The sequence below is a fragment of the Dermacentor variabilis genome, chromosome 2, assembly GCF_050947875.1.
Source record: "Dermacentor variabilis isolate Ectoservices chromosome 2, ASM5094787v1, whole genome shotgun sequence".
NCBI lineage: Eukaryota > Metazoa > Arthropoda > Arachnida > Ixodida > Ixodidae > Dermacentor > Dermacentor variabilis.
The window spans coordinates 84,993,530-85,004,434 of record NC_134569.1 but is presented as its reverse complement, the minus strand read 5'-3'; the positions used below and the strand labels follow the sequence as shown (position 1 = coordinate 85,004,434).

General features: G+C 48.6%; 1 protein-coding gene across 7 annotated transcripts in view; it reads right to left on the bottom strand.

Moving 5' to 3' along the window:
• The window catches only part of LOC142572217 (uncharacterized), a 108,864-nt gene that overhangs the window by 79,768 nt on the left and 18,191 nt on the right, over nt 1-10,905 (bottom strand). Inside the window, exon 1 of one of the 7 annotated variants that reach the window (XM_075681171.1) lies at nt 7,047-7,105. The exons of 4 other annotated variants lie outside the window; for them this stretch is intronic. The gene's annotated coding sequence lies outside the window, so the exon portion shown is untranslated. Of the gene's footprint in view, nt 1-5,003; nt 5,153-5,753; nt 5,879-7,046; nt 7,106-10,905 lie in introns of those variants that run through there. 2 more of the 7 variants (XM_075681170.1, XM_075681172.1) reach the window with 2 other exon arrangements.

Genomic DNA, 10,905 nt, shown 5'->3' with positions numbered 1-10,905 from the left:
CATTTTGATTTATCATGCAGACAATGCCCGCCTCTTCAAGTAATCGAGCTCAAGGACTAGAATTGTGCTATTCACCTTGGGCAACTTGTTTTCTTTTTGCAGCCTTTGCAAAGACACGCAATATGTGAATAGTATGTTGTTGAGACCAGACACATATGAAAATAAGACTCACAATTTTCAGCTGATTCCAGACGACATCCAGCTGGTACACTCACAGCTCATTAGCTAGCACGTGCATTCACATTCGTGGCAGTTTAGGTTTTTGTCACACCAACTACTACCAGCGAGTTAAAAAATAATAATAATAATATTTGGGGTTTAACGTGCCAAAACCACTTTCTGATTATGAGGCACGCCGTAGTGGAGGACTCCGGAAATTTTGACCACCTGGGGTTCTTTAACGTGCACCTAAATCTAAGCACACGGGTGTTTTCGCATTTCGCCCCCATCGAAATGCGGCCGCCGTGGCCGGGATTCGATCCCGCGACCTCATGCTCAGCAGCCCAACACCATAGCCACTGAGCAACCACGGCGGGTGAGTTAAAAAATTGAAGTACGGGATTTTACGTGCCAAAACTATGATTTCATAATGACTACCAGTGAGTTTGCCATGCTGGTGGTTTGGTGTCAAGCTTGGCATATGCTTGGCCTATAGATTAAATATAGTCTTTGCATAGTACAACTGTAAAGCCAAAATGTGCAGGGGCGACTCTAAAATGGGGGAGGAGGACGACCTTCTCTCCTCTACAACCATTATTTGTTTATTTATTCAACAACGAAGGAACCAGCGATCAAGTGCCTTCCTGCACCCCAACAAAAATGAATACTCATGACCTGGACCCAAACATACAAATTGTGGTTCTGCCCTTGAAAATGCATACAGTCCAAATCATGCATTTGCGTAGCCAGGGGGCGGGGGGGGGGGGGGGGGGGGGGGAGGGGGAGGGGTCGAACACCCCTCTGAAATGAGGGGGTTATGAGAAATGCTAGAGAAGAGTGGCAAGGCTCATTGCGCTCGCTGTGCAACTGCATCGGTTCTACCCATTTTCTGCCTTCTCTGCCCCTCCTCTCTCCCATTCTATCTAGCTTTGCTTCGGATTTGGGTATAGTAGAAAGGTAAGCGCTGCGATTTCTGCAGTGGTTTTGAGGGGGGTCACGGATAATTACAACTGTCAAGAGGGTAATGAGGCGATCGACACCCAGGGAACACCAGAGGGCATTGTGCATATTCGACGTAGTACAAAAGTCCAAACGGGTTTCTTGCGTCTTCTTTTCTCTCTGCCACGCTCCTTCCATATATATACATGCTCTGAACCACCCCCGACAAGGGCAAACTTTTGAAAAAAAAAAGAGCTTTGCTTCGAAAGAAGGCTGATTTGCACATGGCAAAATAAATCAAGGACAGCGATACTGGGCCAGGGAAGCTAAGAAACCACAACAACAAACAGGTGGGAGTGCAGGTAGGAGAATGGTCCCGAAGTCCAGGCAGAGACAGAAATATTGGAATGTTAGCAGCCACCGCGCTGTCCACCAAACCGGTGAATGTTAAAGAGTATGACAGAGACTGATGGAAAAGAATGTTAGGAAGGGAAGTGGAGTGATGGATATGAGGAGAGAGGGACACACATAAAAGGCATCATGAATGAAGTTGGCGGATAATTATGGACATAGGGAGAGCATCTCGTCCCTGCCCGATTACTTAACACCAGACAGCTGCGACCAGTCGCCTAGCTGAGGCTCACCTACCACTTGCTAACGTGTGCTGCTTGCTTCGGAGAACCCATCCTAACTAAACGTCTCGGCAATTTTCAGAATAGATGGGTGTCAGGAGACACAACGCTTTCAAATCTCTCCGAGCTACTGGCCCTTATTTTACTGCGAACAGTGAATGCCATAACTTTCACAAAGGCTTCTAAACAGCAAGCAGCTCTGGGTCGGACTGTCTGCCTCATCAGTTCCCGAGTGTGATCAAACAACAATATGCATCGCATGATGACTACAATGCTATGATCGCAAGTTACTTCCAAACATCTTTTCAAACAAGTTGGACAGCAGGTCACCAAAAGTGAGTGAAACTTGCATCATACAATACTATTGAAATTCTAGCGCGAACCTTCGTTCCTTTATTTCTAAATTTAGAATAATATAGCATGCCCACAACAATGAAAAACGTGACTGAGTGACAGGAAACTTGCAAAATAGTGGACGCCATCTCCCATAAGTAGCCGTGGCCATACAAGTAACTAGAAGGTCTGGCTGGAAGACAATGGTGATCTCCTGTTTGCCTGGGCTGCAACAAGTCTGGCCCGCAAATGAGAAGACACACGATAACGTGCTGTTTTGTTTTTGTATGGCCCTGTTATTGGCACTGCGCATTTTTCCAAGTCATGTACCAGCTAGGTCATAGACATACATTATAAAAATGCATCAATTCATACACAAAATGTGATTTTTTTCAATATCATATTGAAAAGTAGCATAACTTTGACAACATAATTTGATGCAAAGTGACTGCAAAACGTGCATCCTCGTAGTCGACACACACTATATATATATACATACATATATATACATATATATATATATACAGAGAGAGAGAGAGAGAGAGAGAGAGAGAGGGGGGGGTGAAGGAATGGTAGTTGTCTGCGGAATCCCCCCTCCCCAAAATTAAATTTCTGGCTGTGCCACTGAAATCATGTGTTACTCCCTGGTAGGAAATGTGCAATTCGGACTGCACATTCTGCCTTGCAGATACTAATATCAGAGTTAGTGCAGTCAAGCTCATGCCAGACCTATCAGTGCCTTTTACTGACACCCACTGGCATTTCCTGTGGGATTATACACATTTTGTGTAATGCTAATAAGGGCATGTTACAACCCATATGTTCCGTTTTCGCTCGCATTGTCAGTGCTGCGCAGCTGTATTTTCCATGTGCCATTCAGCAAATCTTCAAGAATCACCAAATTGCTGCGATAACATGGTCCCTGCAGCACATGGTGCTTGAGCCGCGGCACATGCACTGCATGTGCGTAATTTCGCTGATAATGCTGGTGGCTGGGTGTGAGAAGAATTGTAATGTACCTCGCAAAACGTGATAGGGCAGAGGAAGCAAATCTTCAGTGAAACAACCCGCGGGCCACCTAGATTCGATTTGTCATGCTGCAGGACCGGCAGACTAAAAAGTTAAAGCGCGCAACCAGACAAGGACTGTGAATGAAAATGGCAAGCACACAAGCGGCTAAAGAAAAAAAAAGCTTGCAACACTTTATTGGGAACCGCAGAGCAGAATATAAAGGCATGTCGTGGCAGTACATCACCCAAGCGCTCATGTGTTTCCAGTCTTCTTTCACCATCCTCGTCTAGTTGTGCACTTTAAGTTATGAGTCATGTCTTACCAACATGTCCAAACAGCTAGATTACTAGACCGACAGAGCCGCCAAAGGAAGGAGCAGCAGACGCCTCCTCATATGGAAGCAATTCTTCCTACAATATAATAGGAGCAAACACACTGCAGACATCAAGAAAAAAAAATGACATTATCATGAACCACACTGCAAATTCATCCTGAACATGCAGTGTCCAGCTGTACATGGTTCTAGAGACTAAATAGAGCCCCTCCATACACGGTTTCATGGAGCTTTCCGCACAGTGCCATGTCCCGCAATCTCAAAAACCATAATCGAGTGTTGGATAACAAACTTTGCATGCCAGATAAATATTCTTCCCAATATTTTTAAATCACTTAAGACTCTGTTTTATTTTAGGAGCATTACACCAGATCAACGTGAAATGGATGGCGCAATGTAACGTGAGGTGAAAGAGAACAAAGAGCAAGTACACTTTCAATTCACCATACCTGCATGTGCATGGAATTCGTGTGTGGGCAGTGCAATGTTCAATAGTTCACACGACCCATGCCTGCTAACAGAGCTTAATCAAGCTGAAGTAAGCAGCAGTGCAGTTTCTTTACGCAGCGGCCCAAGACATGTGTCAGTGCCACCGGGGAAAGTCTGCATGCTGGTGCAATAGAGTGCAGATTCTTGCATTTGCAGAATGAAGAATGGTATGTGAACGTAAACAACTCAATGGAATGACGTAAAAAAATGCAGCAGATCCAACAAGCTGGAATCTATATATAGCAAAGCTTTGTGTGGGCGCATAAAGAGTCAAAACATGAATACACGTGTGCGCACGCACGCACACACACACACACACACACGCACACACGCACACACACAAGTGCAGGCGCGCACAAATTATACCGAGCCCTTTGTCAAGAGGAGCTGCTGACTACTAGAGAGTACAACGGACGCCTTGAATGCATCATAGTTTCAGAGGCAGCAGGCACACATGTACGTAGCACTAGCACAATTTGAATCCAGTCAATTCACAAGCATTTACGTCCTCATTACTGTGCAGCCGAGGATGCGCATAGGCGAGCTTTCTGGTTCTTTTTTTTAATTCCCAGCACGGCCGGCGCCGCCTCCGTGGATAAACGGAGGCGAGCGCCATCTGGTGGTGCTGCAAGAAACCCGGCGGCGCGGATACTCCGCTGTGACTGGTTGGCCTATTCGGCAAAGGAGCAGCCAGGCCGAAGCTCCTACGGTCACGAAACCCGGCGAGGCTCGCAAAAAAACTTCGCTTTTAATAATAATTTAATAATAATAAAGTAATAATGATGTATTAATAATAATAATAATAATTTTAATAATAATAAAGGAGCATAATTACGTGCAACCAATCCGGGGGAAACGGTAACAGCCACTTTGGAAGATCGCATCGCGAATCGAACTTCGAATTCTACATTTCCCTTTCCTTCGACACAAATTCCCCAGTGGGAGGAAACTCTACCAGAAAGATACTGCGAGTTGCTTATATAAGTCAGCAAAATATTGTCGCTTGAGGAGACAAAATTTTGCTGATCTATATAAGCAACTCGCAGTATCTCAAGACGACGTGCAATAGCAGCGCGCGTACAGTAATCGCAAAAGAAAGTACTTACAAGCGTCTGTCACAGAATGACACATGCTGGACAGGCAAATTATAGAAGATGCGACGCAACCTCTTCAAAGTTCTCGCGCGCTTCGGCAGCGAACGCGCCGCGCGACCGTCCTCAGCCACTCTTCCACCGGCTACGAGCGACAGACGTTGGCGTAAATGTTTTTGTCTCTCGATTGGCTACGGCAGCGTACACACATGGCAGACGCTTCCAAAGGGAGGCGGCACCTGCTTAGTCTCGGAAAGAGTATTAAAAACTACGCCTTGTCTAAACACAGCGTCTCGCAACTGGGAAGACTGATTGACCATCCTTATCGAACGTCATAACTTGCCTAGGGGCAACTCCACGTGAGTACTTGAATTACCGGCCCAGCCTACATAGTCAATCTGAATCCACCACGGTGGTAGCACGGATACAGATCTACTCATTTATCGTAAATGCTTAGGCGATATCCTCGGGTTATTACATTCGGAGATATATACTTTCACTTTCACGAGAGTTAACGTGGACGCATTCGACGTCTACGAGTGACAGCGTTCCTGGCCCTGGGCCAACCGTGCTAAGACAACGCGTGCCTGCCGTTACGCCAGGAACGGTGTCGCTCGACGCAGTCATGCAAAACTTCATGAAAGTGAAATCGTCCCTGAAAGTGATCACTCGAGAATACTGCTCTTCCACGTGCGCCCATAACATCATCCGGATATTTTTTTTTCTGTTTGTTTGTTTTGCGGGGAGAATGTTTGAACGCATTACCTTTAGGAATCGTGAAAGGCTGCACCACTTCGCAAGAAGGTACAGGGCCTGTTCATTGTGTGGAATCGCGGAAAACACAAAGAACACACTTCCTAGGAAATGAACTACGCTTTCCAAAGTTTCAATAAAGTTTAATGGGTGGTCCTACGTATTGGCTGGTCACGTGTGAACAACGACAATGTTGCTCGGCGTGGCAGCTTCCGGAAACTAAAACAGGCGACGAAACTCCTAGCTTTTAAGCACACCTCGCGCCAAGTGCGAACTAAAATGCAGTTTTGTTTACTTCTATATTTTTCGTTCATTTTGTACGCGCGGCGCTAGGCGCGTATATATGACTAGTTCATTTCGGCAAGGAAGCTTGCGGCACGCTTCAGAAAAAAAAAAAAAATTGGGAGGACGCTTAAGCATCGCCTTTAACAGCGATAGCATTCAAAGATTTCTGCTTCTCACATTTCCCGGCAACTGCAGCTTATGTAACGGTAATGTTCGCCGGGAAACTCTGGCGGCAAACGCTATGCACGAAGGAGAGCTTTCTGGCGATGCGGCGGAGGCGAGTGCCATCTGGAGCTGTTGCGAGGAGCCGAGCGCGCCGTGCACGTGGCCGGTAGACACGCTAGAAAAGGGGTCTGTGCTTGAGTTTACACGTAACAGAATCATTTTCCTCGTATAATCAGATTACAATCCGACTTTATCATGTGTGTAGGTTGTGTGTAAGCCGTACTTTACGACTTTTCTCACGTATTTGAGGAATTCAATTAGTTTTGACCACGATAGTGGCCCCTTCGTGGTTCGACCGTGGACTTTCTTCGGTCGTATTCCGAAAGGCGCGACTACCGCGACCAACGTTGATGTACGTAAGGAGCCAGTGAAGCGTTTCGCGAGCGCTGATCTCAAGGGAGTGCAGGAGCAGGTAGGATTGAGATTATATTCAAGTCCAAGGCCGCGGTTGATCGCCTCTTAGCTGACCCACCTTGAAGGTTCGCGAGGTTGAGGTTCGTTTTGAATATCGAGGAGTTCGCTCGAAGTTGTGGGGGTTCCACTCTGCGTGCGGCTAGGGTTGAAGGCAAGCTCCGGATCTAGCCCCACGCAGTCGCTTCGCGGTACTCCCAACCCGTAGCGCGGGAATCGCGGCTACGCCGGGTTCGAACGAATAAGGCAACCAGCGGCGTCAACGGTGATAACGTTTATTGCAATTAGCAATAATGAACACTCGCAGAGGGACGTCCTCTCAGTAATAGTCGTAAATAGGCTTGCCTCGTTGTCTGGGTGGGTCAGACAAACGAGGTCACTCACGGGATGCGGCAGGTGCTGTCGTCCAGGCGGTCCAAGGTGTCGGCGTCCCAAGAAAGCGAGTCTCCCCCGGTGGCGCGCTCATGTGCTTTTTTACCTTTTTGCGAGGGGAAGTCCTCCTCGCCCGCCGGATACGTTTCCCTTTCCCGTGAGCCGCGTAGGGGAAGAGGGGTACGCGCGTCATCACAGCGACAAAGAAAGGGAGGGGGCGTAGTGCCTCTCTCTCATGTCTACGCCGGCGCGACCCGTCGCCACGTGCGAACGGGACGCCGCGGGTACGCGGGAGGAAATGGAGGCGGGTGCTCCCCACAAAGTTTGTCAACGTTTATGGCTACCCTCTGGATCTACCAGACGGGGCTATCATCAAAGGTGTGGAAGTATTCAGGAAGGTCCAGGGGATTTCCGATAAATGCGTACCTGAGTTTCCTGAGCTCGCTTCAGGCAACTGGTGTATCATACGGTATGGAGATTGCGCAGCCCGTTACGAACCTTGTTCGCGTAGACGAGAAGGTAGTGCAGGTCGAGTGTGGGGGAATCGTGCGTGTGTGTCGCAGGTGAAACTTGGACGGTCACCACGCACCACGCTGCTGCATGTGACAAGCCGAAGCTCGCACGCTGCAAGCAGTTCGGCCACGTGGCCTGCGAAGCAGCGTGCGTGCAATGCCGCGGGGACCACGCGGTCTCGGCATATACTGTCCAGACCTATTCGTCAGCAGCTGCGCGGTCACAGCAGCAGGTACCTGCATGCGCCAGGACGGGTGGCTGCTTCAGCGGTAGATAGCCCAGCAGATGCCGTGGAGAATGGAGAGAACTAGGCTGCTTCGAGCGTGGTAGACACACTGCCGGGGGCGAAGGAGATTCCACGGTTCCCGACGTGCCCACTATATGCCCCTGTCTGTCGCGGCAACATGTGGATATGGGGGTGTCTAGTCCGGAGGTTGACGCGGCTCTCCCTACATTAAGTCCTTACTTGGTATGCCCATCGCGGCTCATTCTCGTGCGTGATTTCATCTGTGTACTAAAGCAGGTCGATCGCGTCTCCTTAAGAGGCACTCCGAAATTCAAGGATAGCGCTGGAAATGTAGTACTGCGAGAGCTCATTGATGGACTGGGACTGGTCGATGCTTTTCGCGCACTCTGCTTTGGGAAGTCAGGAATGACTTGAACAGGGAGAGGAGCCGCATCGTTCAGTTTTGCGTCTCATGATCACTGGCCCCGAGTATGCATTCTTCTTGGTTGTCTCATTCTACTCTTAGCGACCACTGCTTCCTAATTCTGCGGTTAGCCGACTCGAACTTAGCGTCGCAAGGGAAGAGACTGTGGCGTCTAAATCCACGGCCCCTAAAGGGCAGGCAGGCAATCACACAGGTATCGTCTACTCTATTTCGCCCACTCCACAACAGAAAGAATCTGGAAGGCACATAATGGGATGAAGTGAAGTTCAGTGTGCGTGAGTGCTTCAGGTCTTAGGGCAAGCGTCGAGCGCGCGAGGAGCGCGAATAGATTAAAATCGTCTGTGACGCGATCCTCCTGCTCTTGTCCTGCGGGCCAGGAGTTGCTCCAGCACTGACCTCTCTGAAAGGAACTTCGGATTCTTCTGCAGCGACGCTGGGATGGCTTGAGAGCTATAACCCGAATGCAGCGGTGGGAAGTGGAAGCGTGGTGCAGCAGAAATGTCCTCCGTAGACATCTTTCGAGGAAGAGCACAACGCTCTCTTCCTTAGTTGATCCAAACAATGGTAGCGTATTCGATTCACCTGATGCAGTTTTTGCACTGGCGAGGCAGTTTTACATAAACTTGTACGCCGGGCCAGTTGCCACTTCAGCCGTATTTTACATCAACTGAGCCACTGGAAGTTTGTGACTCGGCGGTAGTTGAGGGGGAGCTTTTTTCCACTATGAAGCACAATCGCAGTTCAGGATCGGATAGTTTGACAGTTGAGTTTTATGTTAAGTTTTGAATCTTTCATATCACTGGTGATTAGGCTGTTTAGTGAAGGGACTTAGAGTCTCAAAGAGAGGGGCTAATCCTCGCCTTTTCAAGGATGAGTCGACAAGCATCTACCTAAGAGCATGCGGTCCAATCACACTCCTGAACTGCTACTATACAAGCTCATAGCAAAGTGCCTTTGTATGCGGCGCACTCTAGTGCTATTTGGGTCCATACCAGGCATGTTGTGTCCAGGAGCGTTCCACTCAGCTTCGCGGTTTAACAGTAAGGGGCCTTTACCCGTGGGCAAATGCTAGGAAAATGCCAGGCATTCTCTGCTCCGATCAGGAGAAGGCTTTCGATATCGTTCGCCACAGGTAGATTTCTGGGTTTTTGTAAGAGGCTGTCTTTAGCGTGGGTGTTTGGCTCAAGCTTTGTATTTCGACATACTCCTGTTATTGTCATACAGGATCGCGTATCGGATACTTTCATTGTGGGTCGTGGTGACCGGCACGGGGATCCCCTCTCACCTGCCATCTGCTTACTTGCTTTTGAACCGCTTCTGCAGAGGTTGTCCTGTGACAGTAGAATTGGCAAGTTCCTACTCCCATGGTTCCCCTCCAGTTGCACTGTTCGCCTATGCAGACTATTGTCTATGCAGCCTATGCAGTCTATTGTCGCGCTGGACGAGGCATCAGCGTGCACCGTCTTGGGTGTCATGGACGGTGTCATGGACGGATGCAGGGCGAGTAATCCAAGGTTGAATAGGTCGAAAAGCGCAGCCGTATACTTGAATTCCACTCCGCCCAGCCTGCAGCCCGTTCCTGGTCTCCACGTGAAAACGCGGTTGCGAGGCTTAGATTTCAATTTCGATTCAGACGGCTTATCTCCTGAAAACTGGCAGCAGGCTAAGAAGCTTGAAACAAGAATTCAGGAATTCGGCGCGTTATCGCGTCCAACGACAATTCTTTGGTCACTTCTGTTTTTCTTTCTCACAATTATGTAGCATGTGTATCTTCTGTTCCAACCCGAACCAAGCTTATTTTGGAAAGGGTTCTGTTTCGTTTTATTTGGAAAGGGGCAACTGGCTGTGTAACTCGGCGGGTGCTCAAGCTGCCCAGGGATAAGGGAGGACTCGGAATTCCCGACCTGGGCATCGTGGCTACTGCATATGTCAGATGGACCCAGGTCGCCCTTAACTCGCACATGCTTCTGACACAAAGTTTTACTCCCTTTTTTCTTAGCCTTTGACTCCGTTTGTTTTCCCAAAGCCCATTTCCCCCACTGTGTGCCTCGCTCGGATTCCCCGTCCACCATTTGTGCTGCGGCTGCCGATTCTCGGGTAAGCATCCGCAAGGTTCACCCCGGCATTTATTTCTTTAGTTATTTATTTGTTTATTACGTACTGCAGACCAATCTGGTCCAAGCAGGACGGGCAATACAACTTACAATATATCTCTGTTACACAAAAAGATAACAACAACAAGAAAAGAAACATGATAGCACCTCAGGAAAGAACATAGAAAGACATGATCAGATCTAGTCATACAGTGTGTCATAAGGTTCTGTTAGGCTATTCCAGTCGGACACAGAACGCGGAAAAAAGAAAAAAAAAACTTATAAAGGTTTGTTCTCGCAAAGTAAGGGGTTAGAAAGTGCGTTTGGTAATCATGCAGTGATGTAGTTTCGACTACAATTCAAGAACCAGATATCCTCATCCCAGGTCTCCCCCCGCAATGCCAAGGGTACGATCTGCCCTTCTACAGGCTAAGGTGGAAGCTCATTACGGCCAGCCTCCTCGACGCCAGGCGAGCTACGTTCATGTACCGCCAGGCGCGGGGCTGTCTGCCGGTGACCTACAGACGATTCATAGCCATCCCGACAAGTGGGACGTGCCCTGTTTGTGGTAGTCGCGAGGATACGGTTCATATT